At 41.4% G+C, this 21,640-nt stretch overlaps 1 long non-coding RNA gene across 1 annotated transcript in view; it reads left to right on the forward strand.

The window, feature by feature from the left end:
• The window catches only part of LOC111967381 (uncharacterized), a 79,948-nt gene that overhangs the window by 18,479 nt on the left and 39,829 nt on the right, over positions 1-21,640 (forward strand). The window contains exon 2 of the long non-coding RNA XR_002877756.2: positions 19,405-19,518. This is a non-coding gene — a long non-coding RNA (uncharacterized lncRNA). The remainder of the gene's footprint in view (positions 1-19,404; positions 19,519-21,640) is intronic.

Genomic DNA, 21,640 nt, shown 5'->3' on the forward strand with positions numbered 1-21,640 from the left:
GTTCTAGTCAGGCAGTCGACCCCGCTTATCGTAGCTCACCTGCTGCCCTCATTATCACTGGCTAGCCTGCACTGTGGTCTGGCTGCAGTCATGTTAGCTCCACTTCTCACTGTAAGCTTGCACTGTGAGTCTGGGCTGCATCTGTTAGCTCACTTTCTCACTGTAGCCTGCACTGTGAGTCTGGGCTCTGCATCCTGTGTTAGCTCACTTACTCACTGCTAGCTGCACTGTGAGTTGGGTGCATTCCTGTTGGCTCCACTTACTCACCTGCTACTGCACTGTGGAGTCTGGGCTGCATCATGTTTGTAGCTCACTGTACTCACTGCTAGCGTGCACTGTGAGCTGGGCTGGCATCTGGTTACTCCATTACTCACTGCGTAGCTCCTGCACTGTGAGTCTGGGCTGCATCTGTTAGCCTTGACTTACTCACTGCTCGCTGCACTGTGAGTCTGGGCTTGGCTCAGTTTAGCTCCCTTACTACTCGCTAGCGTGCACTGTGAGTTGGGCGCCTGCATCATGTTGCTCACTTACTCACTGCTAGCTGCATGTGAGTCTGGTGCAATATGTTGAGCTCCACTTACTCACTGCTAAGCCTGCACTGTGAGTCTTGGGCTGCGATCATGTTATCCACTTACTCACTGCAGCCTGCACTGTGAGTCTGGGCTGCATCCTGTAGCTACTTACTCGACTGCTAGCTGCACTGTGAGTCTGGGCTCAATCATGTTTGTTCCACTTACTCCTGGCTTAGCCTGACTGTGGTCTGGGTGCAATCATGTTTAGTCCACTTACTCATGCTAGCCTGCTACTCGTGAGTCCTGGCTGCTATCATGTTAGCTCCACTTACTCACTGCTAGCCTGCACTGTGAGTCTGGCTGCATCATGTTAGCTCACTACTACTGCTAGCACCTGCACTGTGAGTCTGGGCTGCATCTGTTGCTCACTTCTCCACTGCTAGCTGCATGTGAGTTGAGCTGCATCATGTTTAGTCACTTACTCACTGCTAGCCTGCATGTGGAGTCGCTGGCTGCATCCTGCTTAGCTCCACTTACTCACTGCTAGCCTGCAGTGTGAGTTGGACGGTGCATATGTAGTCCACTTCTCATGCTAGCTGCACTGTGAGTCTGGGCTGCATCCTGTTAGCTCACTTAATCACTGCTAGCTGCATGTGAGTCTGGGCTGCATCATGTGTAGCTCCACTTAATACTGCTAGCCTGCATGTGAGTCTGGGCTGCATCTGTTGCTCCCCCATAATGCTGCACGAAGTTAACATCAGTCTTAAATAATCGCGAACAAAATGTTGAAACTGTTAATGTAACTGTTTTGCAGAAACAATGTCATACAGCTAGAACCTGTTCAGTATTGAAGGAGATACGTGTAGCTTCAGCTTCCGTAGGCTAATTTCTTGCTGCAGCTTAAGCTAATCAATTCACTACCCTAGGTACTTTGGATAAAATGCTAACCATATCTCAAATATGTTGATCATCAAAGCTGATTGAACATAAAACGTTATTCATTCACTTGTTTGGTCTCTCTCTCCCAAAGATGTTCTATAGAGAGCAATAAGAATGGCGTTCTTTCTGTTTTTTGGGGGATAAACGCGAAAATAAGGTCTGTGGTAAGTACACGGAGCTTAGACGATTTGATACGTATTGTTATTTTTTTTTTATGTTTATACCCGTCAGTCAAAAGTTTGGGGCACACTACTATTCCAGGGTTTTTTCTTCATTTTTATACTATTTTCTACATTGTATGATAATAGTGAAGGCAAAAACTATGAAGATTATACACATGTTGAATCATGTATGTAACGAAAAATAGTAGTCACTCAACAAGATCAAAATATGATTTGAGATTGTTCAAAGTAGCCATAAGCAGTTGATAGAAGCTTTGCACACTTTGGCATTCTGTAACCAGCTTGATGAGGTAGTCACTGGAATGCATTTCATTTAAAGGTGTGCAAGTTAATAAATTATTATTTTTTTACCTTATTTTAACAGAAGTTGACTGAGAACACACTCTTCTTTTACAAGGCAACGATCTGGGAATTATTACTGGGATTTCACTTTTGTTGAAATTATTTTTTTTAAATGTCTTTCTGTAATGTGTTTTCGCCAATCAGTTGTGTTGTGACAAGGAGGCGGTGGTTACAGAGATAGACTTTTGGGTATAAATAAGTCCCATATTATGGAAGACAGCTCAAATAAGCAAAGAGAAATACATCATATTACTTTAAGACAGGAAGGTCAGGTCAAGTCTGGAAACATATTTTCAATAAACTTTCGCACGTTCTTCAAGTGCAGATGCGGCAAAAAACAATCAAGGCTAAGTGATGATAAACTGGGCTCCTCATGAAGGAACCCGCCACAGGAAACTGGAAGGACCCCAGAGTACCTTGCTGCAAGAAGGATAGTTCAATTTTAGAGAAAAGCATCTTCAGCCCAAGGATAAATAAGCTTCACAGTAGTTCAAGGACCACACAATTAAAATAGAAGAGGACTTTCTATGGGCACAAGAAAAATGAGCAATGGACTTTGACCGGGTGGAAATCTTTCTTTGGTCATGATTGAGTTCCAACATTTGGTAATTTTTTTGGTTTCCATAACGGCCATCGCTTTGTGAGACAGCACGATGGGGGTAACGGAATGGATATCGCATGTTGTGGTTCCCACCGTGAAGCAATGGAGAGAAGGAGTGTGATGGTGTAGGGGGTTCTTTTGCTGGTGACACTGCTGAGACAGTGGATTTATATGAATTCAAGGCTCATTTACCCAAGCATGGGTACCACAGCATTCAGCAGAGGATACCACATTTCCCATGATTTGACCTGTGCTCCAAATCACTGACACTCATACCCAGATTGAGATGAGGTTTTGGGCTGAGTGGACCGCAGAGTGAAGGAAAAGCAGCAAACAGTGCTTCCAGGCATATGTGGGAACTCCTTCAAGGACTGTTGGAAAAGCGTTCCTCATGAAGTGGTTGAAGAATCGCTAAGAGTGTTGCAAATGCTGTCAAAGTCAAAGAGTCGTATATATATATACACTGCTTCAAAAAATAATAAAGGGAACACTAAAATAACACATCCTAAGTGCTGAATGAATGAAATATTCTTGATTAATTACTTTTTTCCTTTACATAGTTGAATGTGCTGCACAACAAAATCACACAAAAATTTCATGGAAATAAATTTATCAACCCATGGAGGTCTGGATTGGAGTCACCCAAAATTAAAGTGGAAAACCACACTACAGGCTGATCCAACTTTGATTGTAAATGTCCTTAAAAACAAGTCAAAAATGAGGCTCAGTAGTGTGTGTGGCTCCACGTGCCTGTATGACCTCCCCTAAACGCCGGCAATGCTCCTGTAAGGTGGCGGATGGTCTCCTGAGGCATCTCCTCCGAGAACCTGGACTAAAGCATCCGCCAAATCCTGGACAGTTTGTGGTGCAACGTGGGCTTGGTGGATGGAGCGAGACATGATGTCAGATGTGCTCAATTGGATTTCAGGTCTGGGGAACGGGGGGCCAGTCATAGCATCATGCCTTCCTCTTGCAGGAACTGCTGACACACTCAGCCACATAGGTCTAGATTGGTCTTGCATTTAGGAGGAACCGAGACCCGGGCCAGGACTTGCTAATTGCCTATAATTTCCACCTGTTGTCTATTCCATTTGCACAACAGCATGTGAAATTTATTGTCAATCAGTGTTGCTTCCTAAGTGGACAGTTTGATTTCACAGAAGTGTGATTGACTTGGAGTTACATTGTGTTGTTTAAGTGTTCCCTTTATTTTTGTGAGCAGTGTATTATTTTTTTTTATTATATATTTTTTTCATTGTAGTTGAGGCTTCATTTTCAGCATAATCATTATTATTGTCCAGCCCCCCCACAAATTTTTTAAATAAAATATGTCATCACATTTATCATATGTTAGGTTGCTTTGAGACTAATGTGTTTTATGTCAGCACAATATTATTTACACAGAGCGGTTCCCATCTTTTTTTTCACATACATCTGTTTGCAGTTTTATTTTAGGGTCATTTTTTCMATTAAATACATTGCTTTCACTCTACCAGTCCACTCTGCCAATGTTTGTTCCTTGTCTTATCTTCACCATTTTGTCTGGAGTTAGAAAGTGCCTGCTAATGGTTTTCCTTTGATACTCTTTCCATATGTTTGAGTGTGTGTAATGTATTCCTACAGACTGCATCCCAAGTTTCATTTTCAATGTTCTCCCCACGTTCAAATTCCCACTGGCACTTAGTTTGCAGAGTTTTACTGTGTCATGACAGCAGTATAGTATTGTTATTTGTTAACTACTAGTTACTCTTTTGTGATTTATTTATTAGGTGTTTTTCTATGGGAGAGTGGTCACTCTTCATTTTTACCCAGTTGGGGTGTTTCAGTGGCGCAGCAGTCTAATACCCTGACTACACYGCTCGCGTCGCRTACGCGAGCGTTGCAAAATTAATTTAGKAATCTATGTTATTCAATTATTGTACCCACACTKSTCGCGCGCGCCAACGAGCGTCTGCGTTGCCAAGGGCTAAAATAGAAGTCATTCCTATTTCTGACGCAGATCACGCTGCAAATCCTGCCTCTCCCATCTCCTCATTGGTTTATAGAAGCAGGTACCCACGTGCCATCTCCTCATTGGTTATACCCACGTGGGTGATTGAAAGATGAACTGTTTTGCCGGTTGTCGTGGTAATACTATGAAAGTGTAGATGCCAATCACCATATAAGTTCAAAGATGAAAAAGCCTGGAAGGAGGAGAGATGACTAGAAACGATTTGGTTGACCCKTTTATGTGTGRATTCATTGTCGGAGTAGAGGACCTTGTGCATTTCAGGTAAAATAACAACTCAATGTTTATATCCCAGGACAAATTAGCTAGCAACAGCAAGCTAGCTAAATAGKACAAATTAGCTAGCAAGTGCAAGCTAACTAGCTAAATTGCCATACATGTTTAATGCTTTTCGACCTGTCCCCAAATTAATGTAATTGGTTCAGAGTTTGTTTTGATATTTTAACCTGTGTRTTGTGATCGCGTTTAGTGTAGGGGGCCAAAATAAATGTATGCACGATAGCACATGATGGCGCACGCGCGCAGCCAGTTTGGGTTCCGTGTAAGGCACTGCAGTCCCTGGTTCGAATCCAGGCTGCATCACATCCGGTCGTGATTGGGAGTCCCATAGGGCGGCACACAATTGGCCCAGGGTCGTCCAGGTTTGGCCGGAGTAGGCTGTCATTGTAAATAAGAATTTGTTCTTAACTGACTTGCCTAGTTAAATTAAGGTTMRAAAAAMGTATCTTAGCTGTAATTAGTSAAAGAAATCTGACTTTAGCAAATGAAAGTCTGAATTTAGTTCACCGAATTATTTCATTTGGTTGTTCTTCAATAAAGCTTAATTGTCCATCTTCTAAGATCTGTGGTTATCACATCAATTAATTTGTTGTAGTTTTATACAGGTCCTCAAGAGATCGTTTCCCTAGGTATTGTTTTCCCTTGTCAGGCCACCGGAAATTGACAGACGGGGTACCTGATGGGGTACCCCGTCTGAACCTAGTCATAGCATAGGCTTCAGTCTTACTTACGTTCAGTTTATATCCTGAGTAAATTCCATATGTTTTTATACATTTCATCAAGCATGGCACAAGAGTGCATACATTAAAGATATACAGTAATACATCGCCAGCATACAGAGAAATGCTTATGCTCTTTCGGTAATACATCGCCAGCATACAGAGAAATGTTATGCTCTTCCAGTAATACATCGCCAGCATACAGAGAAATGTTATGCTCTTCCAGTAATACATCGCCAGCATAACAGAGAAATGTTATGCTCTTCCAGTAATACATCGCCAGCATACAGAGAAATGTTATGCTCTTCCAGTAATACATCGCCAGCATACAGAGAAATGTTATGCTCTTCCAGTAATACATCGCCAGCATACAGAGAAATGCTATGCTCTCCAGTAATAACATCGCCAGCATACAGAGAAATGTTATGCTCTTTCCAGTAATACATCGCCAGCATACAGAGAAATTTGCTCTTCCAGTAATACATCGCCAGCATACAGAAAATGTTATGCTCTTCCAGTAATACATCGCAGCATACAGAGAAATGTATGCTCTTCCAGTAATACATCGCCAGCATACAGAGAAAATGTTCATTGCTCTTCCAGTAATACATCGCCAGCATACAGAGAAATGTTACTCTTCCAGTAATACATCGGCCAGCATACAGAGAAATGTTATGCTCTTCCAGCATACAGAGAAATATTATGCTCTTCCTCACCAATTTCTCTTACTTTGATATTCGGACTGGATATTATCATGTAGGCAAGAGGTTCAATACTAATGGCAAAAAGGAGCGTGCTCAGTGGATATCATTGCCGGACCCCTCTTGATGATAAAAGGTGCAGATAAATGTCCATTGACTCTGACTCTAGCATGGGGCGTCAGCTAACATCAAGCATATATGTAATTTAAAAATAACAACGAACATAAAAACTTCAGAATTCATAAAGGTCATGAATGATATCTCATAGTAGAAAACGTATGTGGGGTGGCAGGTAGCCTAGTGGTTAGAGCGTTGGGCCAGTAACCGAAAGGTTGCTAGATCGAATCCCCGAGCTGACAAGTAAAAATCTGTTGTTCTGCCCCTGAACAAGGCAGTTAACCCACTGTTTCTAGGCCGTCATTGTAAATAAGAATTTGTTCTTAAGTGACTTGCCTAGTTAAATAAAATAAAAAGTGCTTCATGTGCATTTTTTATGACAAAAATGCTWAAAAAWTCACAAAAGGTGACGTTAGCTGATGAAGATTATCTCATAGAACAAAACATAGAAGATATCCAAAACCTGTGTTTACCACAGACCTTATTTTCGGCGTTTATCCCAAAACTCGACGACAACTCCATTAATTTCCCCATAAGCCTTGTCTTACATGGTGGAGTTAGTGCCTACAAAAAGACGCTCATACTATTGTTCTCTATTGCTGAATGAACCAGAGAAAAATCCTTTCCGGTTTTTAGAACTCCAAGTTAGTGAGCTCCTCCTGAATGATGTCGTTACTGATTAAAGAGACAGTGCACATTTTTATTAAAGAAGCTACTTCTATGCAAATGTTGTTGATCAGTACAATAAAATAAGTCCCAAATGGAAGGGAAACAAATTGTTTGTCATTTGTAGCCCCATGAAATCGGGCCAAAACAAGTGAAATAACTCAATGCATGAATTCCTATTGAATATGCATTCACCTGTATTGTGGCTAGGCCTAGGCTACATCTTGATTTAATAGAGATTTACCATTCAAATAAAATTTGATTTGTCACATGCGCCGAATACATGCGCCAAATACAACAGGTGTTTCACCTTACTGTGAAATGCTTACTTACGAGCCCTTAACCAACAATGCAGTTCAAGAAATGGAGCTATGAAAATATTTACTAAATAAACGAAAGTTTAAAAAATCCAAAAGTAACACAAGAAAATTACMTAACAATAACGAGGCTATATACAGGGGGTACCGGTACCGAGTCAATGTGCGGGGGTACAGGTTAGTTGAGGTAATTTGTACATGTAGGTAGGAGTGAAGTGACACTGCATAGATAATAAACAGTGAGTAGCAGCAGTGTTAAAAACAAAGGGTGTCAATGTAAATATTCCGGGTGGCCATTTGATTAATTGTTCAGCAGTCTTACGGCTTGGGGGTAGAAGCTGTAAGGAGCCTTTTGGTCATAGATTTGCCAGTGCGGTACAGCTTGCAATGCGGTAGCAGAGAGAACAATCTTTGACTTGGGTGACTGGAGTCTCKGACAATTTTATGGGCTTTCCTCTGACACCGCCTATTATATAGGTYCTGGATGGCAGGAAGCTTGGCCTCCGTGATGTACTGGGCTGTACGCACTACCCTCTGTAGCGCCTTATGGTCATATGCCGAGCATTTGCCATAACAGGCCAACCGGTCATGAAGCTCTCGATGGTGCTGCTGTAGAACWTTTTGAGGATCTGGGGACCCATGCAAAATCTTTTCAGTCTCCTGAGGGGGAATAGGTTTTGTTGTGCCCTCTTCACRACTGTGTTGGTGTGTTTGGATCTGTGGATCTGTTGGGGAGGTATGCAAATTGGAGGRGGTCTCGGGTTTCCGGCATGATGGTGTTGATATGAGCCAAGACCAGCCTTTCAAAGCACTTCATGACTTCATGGCTACCGACATGAGTGCTACGGGGCGGTAATCATTTAGGCAGGTTCCCTTTGCTTTCTTGGGCACGGGGACTGTGATTACCGTTATGAAGGTTGTGTATGTTATGTTGGTAAAAACAAACAAAAAATGTAGTAAAAAATGTAATTGATTATACAATTGATTCATTAATGCATACATGGCWGTGTCTCTGAAAAATGATGAGGTTCATGATATTGAACTCAAAAGATGCCCAACGATTGAACAGAGCAGTAGCTGAGTTGATCTGTCTGGATCAAGTGCCATTCTGTKACCTTTACTTTTACCTTGGTAGCGTTTTGGTATCGTGATGGTATCGATTACTGTGATACTAAACATGGTACYGGTATCGAAGTCAAAACCCTGGTATCGTGATACTAAACCTAGTACCGGTATGGAATTAGTTAGTTGTTTGGTTTAGTTGCTGGTGACGACAGGCTGGCGTGCAGTGGAGCGGCCCATTTCGTCCAGCAGCTGAGCCAGCTGTCAAACAGGGCCACAKGCAAACGAATTCTACCGTCTGTCTGACAAGTCAGCGAGGCCATGGAAATCARCAGTAAACATGTTGTTGTTTATCCCCTCTGTCTGACAGCTCTCTACCAGAACAAATATGTTCTCCAGAAAAACCTTAATTGCATTGTTTATATGTCAATGTTGTTATAACAACCATCAAGGTTGGGCGTGATGCTATGTTATGAGAGGACAATACTGTCAGTTTATCGGTCTGCCTATCTGTCTGTCCGAGTGTCCGTCCTTCATATAGGCCTAGTGCTGTCAAGTAAAACACCACCTACAGGGACCTCAAAGGGCAGCTGAGGTCACGTAAGTCTAGACTACAATATCTATCCTAGCTCTAACCCTAGCAACATTTATAATGTAGGCTCCTCACATTACACCTGTGGAGGAGATATCGGCAATCTAATGAAGTCGAGGGGATGTGACGACATGTCATGCGTCTAATTTCCTGCTTAATTGTGTTGATGTTGGGGCTGATGCGGCGGCTCCTACTAGTGTTGTTGTGGTTAATCTCCCACTGCGACAGGGAACCGTGGAGTCTCTGGGGGACACGGGGGATATGGCATCACTAATTAGATTTGTCTAGCTTCCCTGTGTGAGCAGAGGGATGGCGGGAGGGAGAGCTAGAGATGGAGAGAGGGATAAAGGTTTAGTTTTTTGTTTTTCTATTGATTGATTTACAGAGAGTTTGAAAAGTTATGGACATTCTGCAACATTCCTTTTGTTGTGCACAACAACAGCAATGTCTCTCAGACTTTGTCATACAACTAATTAAAACATACAAAAACAAGCATTCTCCCTTCACAGCACGACAGCATATTGGAATTAATATGCGGTACAGCAGTAGGATATTTTTTTTTATCTCGCACTGTAAACACGGCTGATTATGTGAACGTTCGTGAATCCCAACATGTGTAGGCCTGTTTTCTGCAGAAGAACAAGAACAGTGTTTGTGACCCGTTCTCCTTTCAGAGGTTGATTGATTAGGGCCTTTCGTCCACTTGCTGTTAATTGGAGGGAAGATAAAGATACACTCTGTAACACTGCCTGCCTGGGAAATAAGTCATGAATTAGTGATCAGGCTCACAGATACAACTTGCTTCAGATGGACTGTTTGGATTTCTCAATTTGCAAAGTGGGTGATCACAGCTTTTCCAGAGTCAAGAGAAGTTACTGACTGTATTGAACACCTCTCTCTCTCTCTCTCTCTCTCTCTCTCTCTCTCTCTCTCTCTCTCTCTCTCTCTCTCTTCCTCTTCCCTCTCTCTCTCTCTCTCTCTCTCTCTCTCTCTCTGTCTCTCTCTCTGTGTCTCTCTGTGTCTCTCTCTCTCCTCTCTCTCTCTGTCTCTCTCTCTCTCGCTCTCTCTCTGTGTGTCTCTCTCCTCTCTCTCTCTCTCTCTCTGTGTCTCTTCTCTCTCTCTCTGTCTGTCAATCTCTGTCTCTCTCTGTCTCTGTCACTGTCTGTCTCTGTATGTCTCTGTCTCTGTCTCTCTCTCCTGTGTCTCTCTGTCTCTCTCTGTCTCTCTATGTCTCTGTCACTGTCTGTCTCTCTATGTCACTGTCTGTTCTCTGTATGTCTCTGTCTCTCTGTCACTCTCTCGCTTTCTCTCTCTCTCTCTCTCTCTCAAATTTAATTGAAGGGCTTTATTGGCATGGGAAACATATGTTTACATTTGCCAAAGCAAGTGACATGGATAATAAACAATAAAAAAAATGAACAGTAAACATTGCACTCACAAAAGTTCTGAGAGAATAACGACAATTTAAATGTCATATTAAGTGCAAACAGTTAAAGTACAAAAGGGAAAATAAACAAATATGAGTTGTATTTACAATGTTTGTTCCTCGCTGTTGCCCTTTTCTTGTGGCAACAGGTCACACATCTTGCTGCTGTGATGGCACACTGTGGTATTTCACACAATAGAGTTGATCAAAATTGGGTTTGTTTTCCAATTCTTTGTGGGTCTGTGTAATCTGAGGGAAATATGTGKCTCTATGGTCATGCATTGGGCAGGTGGTTAGGAAGTGCAGCTCAGTTTCCACCTCATTTTGTGGGCAGTGTGCAGATAGCCTGTCTTCTCTGGAGAGCCAGGTCTGCCTGCGGCAGCCTTTCTCAATTGCARGGTTATGCTCACAATCTGTACATAATCAAAGCTTTCCTTAAGTTTAGGTCAGTCACAGTGGTCAGGTATTCTGCCAACATTTTAGTTTGCTCAGTTTTTYTGTTAATTACCAGGACYAGCTTGCTTAGGGRACTCTTTTCCAGGTTCATCTCTCTGTAGGAGATGGCTWTGTTATGGAAGGTTTGGTAATTGCTTCCATTTAGGTGGTTGTAGAATTTAACAGCTCTTTTCTGGATTTTGATAATTAGCGGGTATCATTCTAATTCTGCTCTGCGTGCATTATTTGGTGTTTTACGTTGTACACTGAGGATATTTTTGCAGAATTCTGCATGCAGAGTCTCAATTTGGTGCTTGTCCCATTTTGTGAATTCTTGGTTGGTGAGCAGACCCCACACCTCACAACCATGAAGGGCAATGGGTTCTATAACTGATTTCAAGTATTTTTTGCCTGATCCAAATTGGTATGTCGAATTTTGTGTTCATTTTGAAGTTGCCTTGAGCTGGGCTTACTGCTCACTCATACTCATTCCTGACTCCATTCCTGACCTTATTTCACCACCTCTACTCCAATATCGCCACTGTAAACTCTTCCCATTCCAATCCTCTCACCCTCAGTTTTTCTACACATTATTGGGCAGGTGCTAGGAGCCAGTTGTCACCTGCAGGCCATACCAGGGCCAGTCTGTTGGTGGGGTCAGCTGTTGAGCTGTTGGTTCAGATGGGGATCTGTCATGGCCTCTGGCCACGCACACACACGCGCGAGGGGTGATATGGGGACTACACTGAGYCTAACATAGCTACTGATACGTCTCACTAAGTCACCGAACATGTAACTTAGCACCTAAGAAACCATCTTGAATTAACATTTTCTACGCTATAAAATCACATAAGTCTTGCTGGTGCAATTTCATTGTTCATTCATTGTTCTCCTCTCTCCAGTTCATTGTTCATTCATTCCTCTCGCCGGTTTGGGCCACGGGGGTGTGTGTGTGTGCATGGTGTGTTGAATAGCTGATACTTGCTGTCTGTGATGGCCAGTGCAAGCTAAAACTAGACATTTAAACCGAGTTTATTTCGCACTGCTCTACAAAAGCAGCGAAGGCTAAAACATATATATTTTTTAGCATTAATGCGGGTATGTTTAAGAGCCAGGACCYTCACAGCCAAAGAGACCAACAGTCACATACCGTGAGTTCTTCGACTGGGAGGATGGAGCAGATATCATTACGCCCGAGTCAAGACCACTGGAAAATAAAATACTGTATGTCAGTAAAACTTGACCCCTGTCTAACAAGCAGACCCGCCCCTGTTCTGTTGTGGTGGCATGCACAGAGTTTTCAGTTCCCTGCGCTCAGCTACCATGCCCGCCACGTCCTCAGCATCCCGGATTCCAATGCCATCTCCGACCGGGCGTTCAGTGTGTGTGTGGCCGATTTTTGGAGGAAAGATGTTCCATTCTCAAGCTCTCTGAGCGACATCCTCTTTCTCCACGGGCATTTAAAGTGATGGATAAAAGGCTTAAATCCTAATGCACTGTGTTTTGTTTAATTAAAAACGTCCTTTGTGTTTAACTCTGTTCAGTTCTATGTTGCATTTTGTTCTGTTTTAACAAACATGGTTTTGATATCACATGGAAATAAATKGTGTTTTCAGCCAGCCAGCCCTGTCATTTATTTGAGATTAACTGTTTTATTGAGAAAAAATAATATTGAATCGGCCTATATTTTAATTTCAATGACACCAACCTGTTTAAATTAACAAAATGAATTTAAAAAAAAACTCATGTAATATTTTTGATAATAATATTTGATAATAGTCAAAAGTTTAGACACAACTACTCATTCAAGGGTTTTTCTTTATTTTTACTATTTTCTACATTGTAGAATCATAGTGAAGACATCACAACTATGAAATAACAAATATGGAACCATGTAGTAACMMAAAAAGTGTTAAACATTAGTCCTTTCCTAAAAATGTTGGCTATTAAAAACCGATATGCCTATGTGATAAGAATTTGAGATTTTTCAAAGTAGCCACCCTTTGYMTTGATGACAGCGTTGCACACTCTTGGCATTCTCTCAACCATGAGGTAGTCACCTGGAATGCATTTCAATTAACAGGTGTGCCTTGTGTTGTGACAACGTAGGGTTGGTATACAGAAGATAGCCCTATTTGGTAAAAGACCAAGTCCATATTATGGCAATAACGTGTCAAATAAGCAAAGAGAAATGACAGTCCATCATTACTTTAAGACTTGAAAGTCAGTCAAYATAGAACATTTCAAGAACTTTGAAAGTTTCTTCAAGTGCAGTCGCATAAACCAATACTAAAGGACACCAATAAGAAGAAGAGATGGTGTGGGAGTGCATTGCTGGTGACACTGTCAGTGGTTTATTTAGAATTCAAGGCACACTCAACCAGCATGGCTACCACAGCATTCTGCAGCGTTACGCCATCCCCTCTGGTTTGCTCTTAGTGGGACTATCATATGTTTTTCAACAGGACAATGACCCAACACACCTCCAGGCTGTGTAAGGGCTATTTGACCAAGAAGGAGAGTGATGGAGTGCTGCATCAGTTGACCTGGCCTCCACAATCACCCGACCTCAATCCAATTGAGATGGTTTGGGATGAGTTGGACTGCAGAGTGAAGGAAAAGCAGCCAACAAGTGCTCAGCATATGTGGGAACTCCTTCAAGACTGTTAGAAAAGCATTCCAGGTGACTACCTCATGAAGCTGGTTGAGAGAATGCTAACAGTGTGCAATGCTGTCATTAAGGCAAAGGGTGGCTACTTTGAAGAAWCTAAAATGTTTTATTTCATAGTTTTGATGTCTTTACTATTATTCTACAATGTAGAATATAGTAAAAAATTAAGAAAACCCCTTTCATGAGTAGGTGTGTCAACTTTCGACTGGTACTGTGTATGAAAAATWAAAATTTCATAGATGTTGGTTTTGATTTATGGACAATATTCCTTTGATGCGTTGGATTTATCAAGATCGAATTCTGTTGTGATGTGACTCTTTTCTTTGTCATTTTTAAATTGCATTTATCAGACATTTCAATAGTTTAAATATGGACATTTTTGTTAGAACACTTGTTAATATTATTGTTGCATGTTTATTTATCATCATAATGCTTAGAATTGTTTTCCTTCTCGCATTTTTGTGGAACAGTTACATTTCAGTATCGGCATTTTGAATGATAACACAATTCAAAAATGGCACACGGATGGAAATGTTGATATCAAGCACGCTCACACTTGCTAGGACACATGAAAAAACATTACCCTCACCAGTATCTACAGCAGGAGTTGTGCTAATGAATTTATCTCCTTCACGTTTGCAACACATCAGTTCAGCCATTTAGGCTATGCATGTATCACCACCAGCCAATCACACCAGAGCTACTTCCCATCATTCAAACTTACCGCCAGTGCCTTTCCAACCCTGCAACCTACTTTATAGTCAGCTTAGAGCTACTGGTTCCATACAAGAGCTATTATGAATATAGAGAGGAGAGCGGAAGAGAGAGAGGCCTGTGGAGCTGATGCCAGCAGAGATGCGTGAATTGTGTAAGACGGGAACAGTGAACACAGATGTGTTATAAATTATTGTAATTYATATATTAGTCTATGATTCGTAAGCCTATGTTGCCATACCACCTGAACAGGTGCTATRCAAGACGGAGACAAAACATATCAGCCGGGGACAAAAAGGCTGATCATACACACTAATTAAAATGTGGTATCAGCATAACCACACACAAATGGCTAATGGTTTTACATTTAATCTTCATCATATGCCTTCTATCGCATAGCTGTCTCTCTATCCCCCTTCAAACTTTCCTTGTCAATTCATTTGATAGGCTATATTGTTTTAGCACTATCACGTAGGCCTATTGGTTTTTAATAGCCAACGTTTTTAGGAAAGGACTAATGTGATTTGCTCTTGTGTGTTTAAGATATGCTGGTGGCTATGATTGATGTGTCCTTTTGACAGGTGTGCGTGTGTCAGTTTCCTAATTGTCTAAATGTCCATTTAGAAAGTTTCTAAAGTAAATTCCTTCATTTCTGTTGTTGCATTGTGATCAGACTGGTGTTATCAATTTGGCCAGCACGTGTCTCCTTTCCCAACATGCGACTACATGTGGCACCGCCGTGTTGTGATTTACATGTCTTTTTTTGCGACTACAGTTGGTTAAAGACGTTCTTGCCCTCTGGGCCCCATAATTGGTTATTCCGGCCCAAATAAATGGCTCTGRTCCTGTGTATATCGGAAACAGTGTTAGTGCTTTGTGGTGCGTTGGCACAGAAACCAGTTGGTGGAAGATTCGGTGCATAGATTTTAATAATCTATTAATAAGGCATCAAAAAGAGTGTCCCCCAGCTGATTTTAGTCTGGCTCTGAGGCTAGGGAACTACAAAGCCCAAATAGCACATGCAAAAACACATTTACATTATTTATTGCAAAATACGCTGTTCATTTTACAGAAACAACTGAAACAACGACTAGGCTACAAACAGCATATACAGTCAACGAGACACAACATAAACAACATAACTGAATGACAACCAGTCCAGAATGACACAACATAACTGAATGACAACCAGTCCAGAATAAGAAAAGACAATCTTGTTCCCATATCTTATCAAGTCCATATTTTGAGTTAAAATATGTTACGGCTGAGAATTCTAGCCTATACTCCATCTCCGGTATCCCCTGTCTGATTCTAAATCCTGCTACACACACATACACACATACATACAGTGGGCTCCAAAATGACTGGCACCCCTGACTGGCAATGCACAAGCAATACATTTAAAAAATATAAACAATATAGTTATAGATAGAAACTCAAAATACCAACATGTGAGAAATACTACACTTTATTAATGTTTCAATGGAACCAACCAATATCATACAATTATTTAATACAAAATACATTTCACCAAAATCAGCGTTTCATAATTATTGGCACTCCTCATTTAGTACTAAGTGCAACCACCTCTGGCAAGGATAACAGCATGGAGTCTTTTCCTGTAATGTTTGAYAAGGTTAAGGAACACATTCRGAGGGGTTTTGGACCATTCCTCTATGCAGATCCTTTCAAGATCCTTCACATTCTTGGGTTTGGGCTTATCAACTGCTCTCTTCAACTCAGCCCACGGGTTTTCGATTGGATTGAGGTCCGGYGACAGAGATGGCCATGGCAGAACATTGATTTTGTGGCCACAGAACAATTTCTGTGTGGATCTTGAGGTATGTTTTGGGTCATTGTCTTGTTGGAAAGTCCACCTATGGCCAAGTCCCAGCCTTCTGGCAGAGGCAACCAGATTGTCAGCCAAAATTGCCTGATACTTGGTGGAATTTATTATGCCATCAATCTTAACCAGTGCYCCTGTACCTCTGGAATTAAAACAGCCCCAAAACATCACTGACCCACCACCATATTTCACTGTGGGTATGAGGTGCCTYTCCTAGTATGCATCGCTGTTTCGGCGCCAAACATGCTGATGCTGTATCTGACCAGAACGTTCAATTCTTGTCTCATCTGACCAGTGCACCTTCTTCCAGTCATAATTTAAATGGCATTTGGCAAACTCCAAGCCCTTGCGTCCTTGTCTTGGGGTCAGAAAGGGCTTTCTTCTGGCAACTGTTCCAAAGAGCCTGTGGTTGTGGAGGTGGTGTTTTTTGCTTTTTGATACCTGGTGAACCGAAGATGCCACCAATTCTTTCACAGTTATTCTTGAGGATTTTGTTGATTCTCTCACCATTCTCCTCCCTATCCGGGGTAGAGGTCGACCGATTAATCGGAATGGCCGATTAATTAGGGCCGATTTTAAAGTTTTCATAACAATCGGAAATCGTTAATTTTGGATGCCGATTTTTTTTTTAGAGACACTTACGTTCAGTCTGCATGGTCAACGCAGCACATGCAACAATGTTCATTGCTTCTTAATATAAATCCACTAGTGTTCTATAATGACACTATTAGTTTGTGTTTCTTATATCAGCAAACAGCTAATTTGTCTTTTCTTAGCAAGTTGCCCTAAATCTTGTGAGATGCTAATTGTTAGCTGCTAATGCTAATAGCTAGCTAGCTAATAATTGTACTGAGTAAAAGAAAACGTAGCTAGCTAATACAGCCTGATAATACCAGTGATGGTGTAGACCTAAATCAGCATGTTGTTTGTGCAACAGTATCTTCAAAATCAAAGAGGAATATGCAAAGCAAGAATATGTTAGCTACATGAAGTAGCTAAGAGAATACATGYAATGTAGCCAAAGCTTATAGGGTCCCCTAGGAAACATTTATCAACGCTACCCTGTCACAATAAATATTCCCTGGCATTTTAATTCGTTGTCATCTCAAACAACGCTGTATTCAAAGTGCCCACTATTATATTCTAACTATAGAATTAGAATAGTCATTATATTTACATGATTCCAACAGTTTTGCTCTATATCACAAGTCAAATCGCAATTGCAACATTTGGCTAAAAATAAGTCCATTATCGTGCAGCCCTACATGACAGTGTGGAAATTATCTCAATTGAGCAGTGGTGTAAAGTACTTCAGTAAAAATACGTTCAAGTACTACTTAAGTCGTTTTTTGGGGTATCTGTTCTTGACTCTTTTTTTATTTTTGACAACTTTTACTATTACTTCACTACATCCCTAAAGAAAATACTGTACTTTTTACTCCATACATTTTCCCTGACAACTAAAAGTACATTTTGAATGCTTAACAGGACAGGAAAATCAAATCAAATAGAAATGGTATTAGTCACATGCGCCAAATACAACAGGTATAGCATAGACCTTACAGTGAAATGCTTACTTACAGGAAAATGGGCCAATTCATGCACTTGTTAAGAGAACATCCCTGGTCATCCCTACTGCCTCTGATCTGGAGGACTCACTAAACACAAATGCTTTGTTTGTCAATTATGTCTGAGTATTGGAGTCTGCCCCTGGCTATTCGTAAAATAAAAACGAACAAGAAAATGGTGCCGTCTGGTTTGCTTAATATAAGGAATTTGAAATTATTTATACTTTTACTTTTGATACTTAAGTATATTTTATCAATGAATTTACTTTTGATACTTAAGTGTATTTAAAACCAAACACTTTTAGACTTTTACTCAAGTAATATTTTACTGGGTGACTTTCACTTTTACTTGAGTCATTTTCTATTACAGAATCTTTAGTTATACTTAAGTATGACAATTGGGTACTTTTTCCACCACTGCAACTGAGTGCAGGAAATGCAGATGTGATAAAAGTGCTGAACTTTGTTTTGGGTGAAGTTGAATTGATCAGTATAAAACAATCAGAATGGATAAATACTTATTGAAATCACTTAGAATGTATGTGTTGCCACCCTAGGATCACTCACTACTCATAAAGCAAATGTAGAGCTTGTATTATTCAAAAACTAAAAATACAGTCAAATACCGTCATACCGTTCAATTTTTTTCAAAAGCCATGATATAATATTTTGGCCATATCGCCCACCTCTACTTGACATGTTGCTGCGTGAAGCTTGGTGCTCACGGAATCAGTAGGATATTAAACAAACACTCAAACAGGCAACAGTAGCAGGAGCTCTTATTTCTGTAGATATATATGGATGATTTATAAAGCCAGCCACATTTAACAGTTAGGCCATTGGTTGTAGACATAATTACGTTTTTTGGGGGGGGGGTTGGCACATGATTCAGTATTTGTTATTTCATAGTTTTGTATATCTTCACTATTATTCTTCAATGTAGAAAGTAGTAAAAATAAAGAAAAACCCTTGAATGAGTAGGTGTGCCCAACATTTGACTGGCATGTTATATATATTTTGCTACTGCCTCTACGAAAGAAATCTAAATCGACTGGTCGATCTAAATGAGGTCAGTCCTATATTGATTACTGAATTGTTGGAAAGAGTAAGCAGGAAAGCCATTTCACTGTACATGTGCACATGACAATAACATTTTTAAACTTGAACTCCTCTCCTTGAATCCATTCACATGATACACATCCTTTCGTAAGTGAAATCATCAGTCTCACATAATGGGCCTTCTCTCACCCATCTCCCCGGCCCCTTCCTTCCTCTCACCCATCTCCCCGGCCCCTTCCTTCCTCTCACCCATCTCCCCGGCCCCTTCCTTCCTCTCGTCAATCACTCAGGCTAATTAAATGAGAGTTATTTCAATAAAGCTACCATCTTCTACCTTACTCCATTAGTTCTATTAACAGCCAGTGGTTCCTGGTTCCTCTATGCCCCGGAGTCGTCATCCATCTCTCATCTCCTGCTCTCACTTGACGAGAGGTGTCGGTTCTGCCTTTCATGAATCCATGTAACCTAGTTACTGGAGCTCAGCAGGGGAGAGACAATCAATTAATGAACAAAGGAGGTGGCTCACTGAGGCAGTGCTGATAGACTGAGGGACTATTACTAACACAGGAGCCCCTCTCAAAATATGTTTTCACTCATTTCATTTTTCATCTGATGGATGTATCCTTGTTCGGTTGTTTTCTTCTCAAGGTGAATCCAGAGGGAAGAGAGAAGACCGTTACAGAAGGAGGCCGGTTTGCGTGTTAGTCTGCTACCTGTTGGGAGCCATTGGAGGACATTTGGCGGACATCTTGTTTTGGGAAGGTAAGAGCTCTGTCTCCTTAAGTACAGATCTAGTGTGAGCTTATTCACTCCAAAGCCAAACCTTAATCATAGGCAGGGAAATGCTTCTTCATCCCAAAGAAGATTTTTCATCCCAGAGACGCCCAGTCATTGTCAGAATCCCCGGAATAGAACTAATGCATTCTATACAGTACCAGTCAAAAGTTTGGACACACCTACTCATTCCAGGGTTTTTCTTTCTTTMTTTCTTTTTTTTGAATGATAGTGAAGACGTCAAAACTTTACAATAACACAAATGGAATCATGTAGTAACCAAAAAAGTGTTAAACAAATCAAAATATATTTGAGATTCTTCAAAGTAGCCACCGTTTTCACACTCTTGGCATTCTCTCAACCAGCTTCATGAGGTAGTCACCAGGAATGCATTTCAATTAACAGGTGTGTCTTGTTAAGTTAATTTGTGGAATTTCTTTCYTTCTTAATGCGTTTGAGCCAATCAGTTGTGTTGTGACAAGGTAGGGTTGGTATACAGAAGATAGCCCTATTTGGTAAAAGACCAAGTCCATATTATGGCAAGAACAGCTCAAAGAAGCAAAGGGACACGACAGTTCATCATTACTTTAAGACATGAAGTTCAGTCAATCTGGAAAATTTCATGAACTTAGATAGTTTCTTCAAGTGGAGTCACAAAAACGATCATGCGCTATGATGAAACTGGCTCTCATGAGCACCACCTGTCACGCCCTGACCATAGAGAGCTTTTATTCTCTATGTTGGTTAGGTCGGGGTGTGACTAGGGTGGGTCATCTAGGCGTTTATATGTCGATGTTGGCCTGTTATCATTCCCAATCAGAGGCAGCTGTTTATTGTTGTCTCTGATTGGGGATCATATTTAGGCAGCCGTTTCCCCTTTCTGCTTTGTGGGATCTTGTGTTTGTGTAGCTGCCTGTGAGCAGTCCAGAACGTCACGTTTCGTTTGTGCTTGTTTGTTTTCTTTGGTGAGTTTCGATTTATTAAAATATGTGGAACTCTACGCACGCTGCGCATTGGTCCATTCATTATGACGAATGTGACACCGCCACAGGAATGGAAGACCCAGAGTTACCTCTGCTGCAGAGGATAAGTTCATTAGAGTTAACTGCACCTCAGATTGCAGCCCAAATAAATGCTTCACAGAGTTCAGAGGAAACTGCGTGAATCGAGCCTTCATGGTCGAATTGCTGCAAGGAAACCACACACTACTACGTCAAACAGTGCACACCAGTAAGAAGAAGAGGACTTTGCTGGGGCCCAAGAAACACGAGAGATGGACATTAGAGACCAGCTGGGAAATCTGTTTCCTTTGGCTTGGATGCCTCCTTACCTTGTGAGACGGGAGAGTAGCAATAACCGAGTTGAGGATGCCCCCTGTGAAGAACCGGGTACAGAACCTAGCTCAGCAATCCCAGCATACAGTCGAAGGGCGCTCCTGGTCAGCTAACAGCAAGGGATGATCTCCGCACTTGTGTGGTTCCCCACCGTGAGGCATGATGAGGATAATGGTAGCCACGTAATAGTTCAGCGACCAGCAGGTATGCATTAATTTGATACCTGAGCTCGGCTAGATAGGGGGTGTTAGCTTTTGGTATGTGTGGCCACTGTCGTGATATTCATTTAGAATTCAGGCACACTTAACCAGCATGGCTACCACCACTGCATTGCAAGCGATACGCCCATTCCCATCTGGTTTGCGCTTCAGATGGGACTACAATTTGTTTTGTCAACTGGACACCTCCAGGCTGTGTAAGCGCAATTTGACCAAGAAGCGAGGAGTGATGGAGTGCTGCATCCCAGATTGACCTGGCTCGCACATCACCGACCATCAACCCAATTGAGATGGCTTTGGGATGAGTTGGACCGCAGACTGAAGGCAAAGGCCCATCCAACCAGTGCTCAGCATATATTGGAATCCATTCAAGACTATCTAGGCAAAGCATTCAGCAGTCGAATCTAGTTGAAAGAATGCAAGAGTGGCTCGAAAGCTGTTACATCATCATAAAGGCATAAAAGCATCGGACTTTTGAAAAGTACAGACTGGACATAGTTCCGGGCCAAAATTATCCATCCACCCAAAAATCACAAAAATCAAAGAAGCAAGAACAAA

This window comes from Salvelinus sp. IW2-2015, linkage group LG8 (assembly GCF_002910315.2).
Source record: "Salvelinus sp. IW2-2015 linkage group LG8, ASM291031v2, whole genome shotgun sequence".
In the NCBI taxonomy this organism is placed as follows: domain Eukaryota; kingdom Metazoa; phylum Chordata; class Actinopteri; order Salmoniformes; family Salmonidae; genus Salvelinus; species Salvelinus sp. IW2-2015.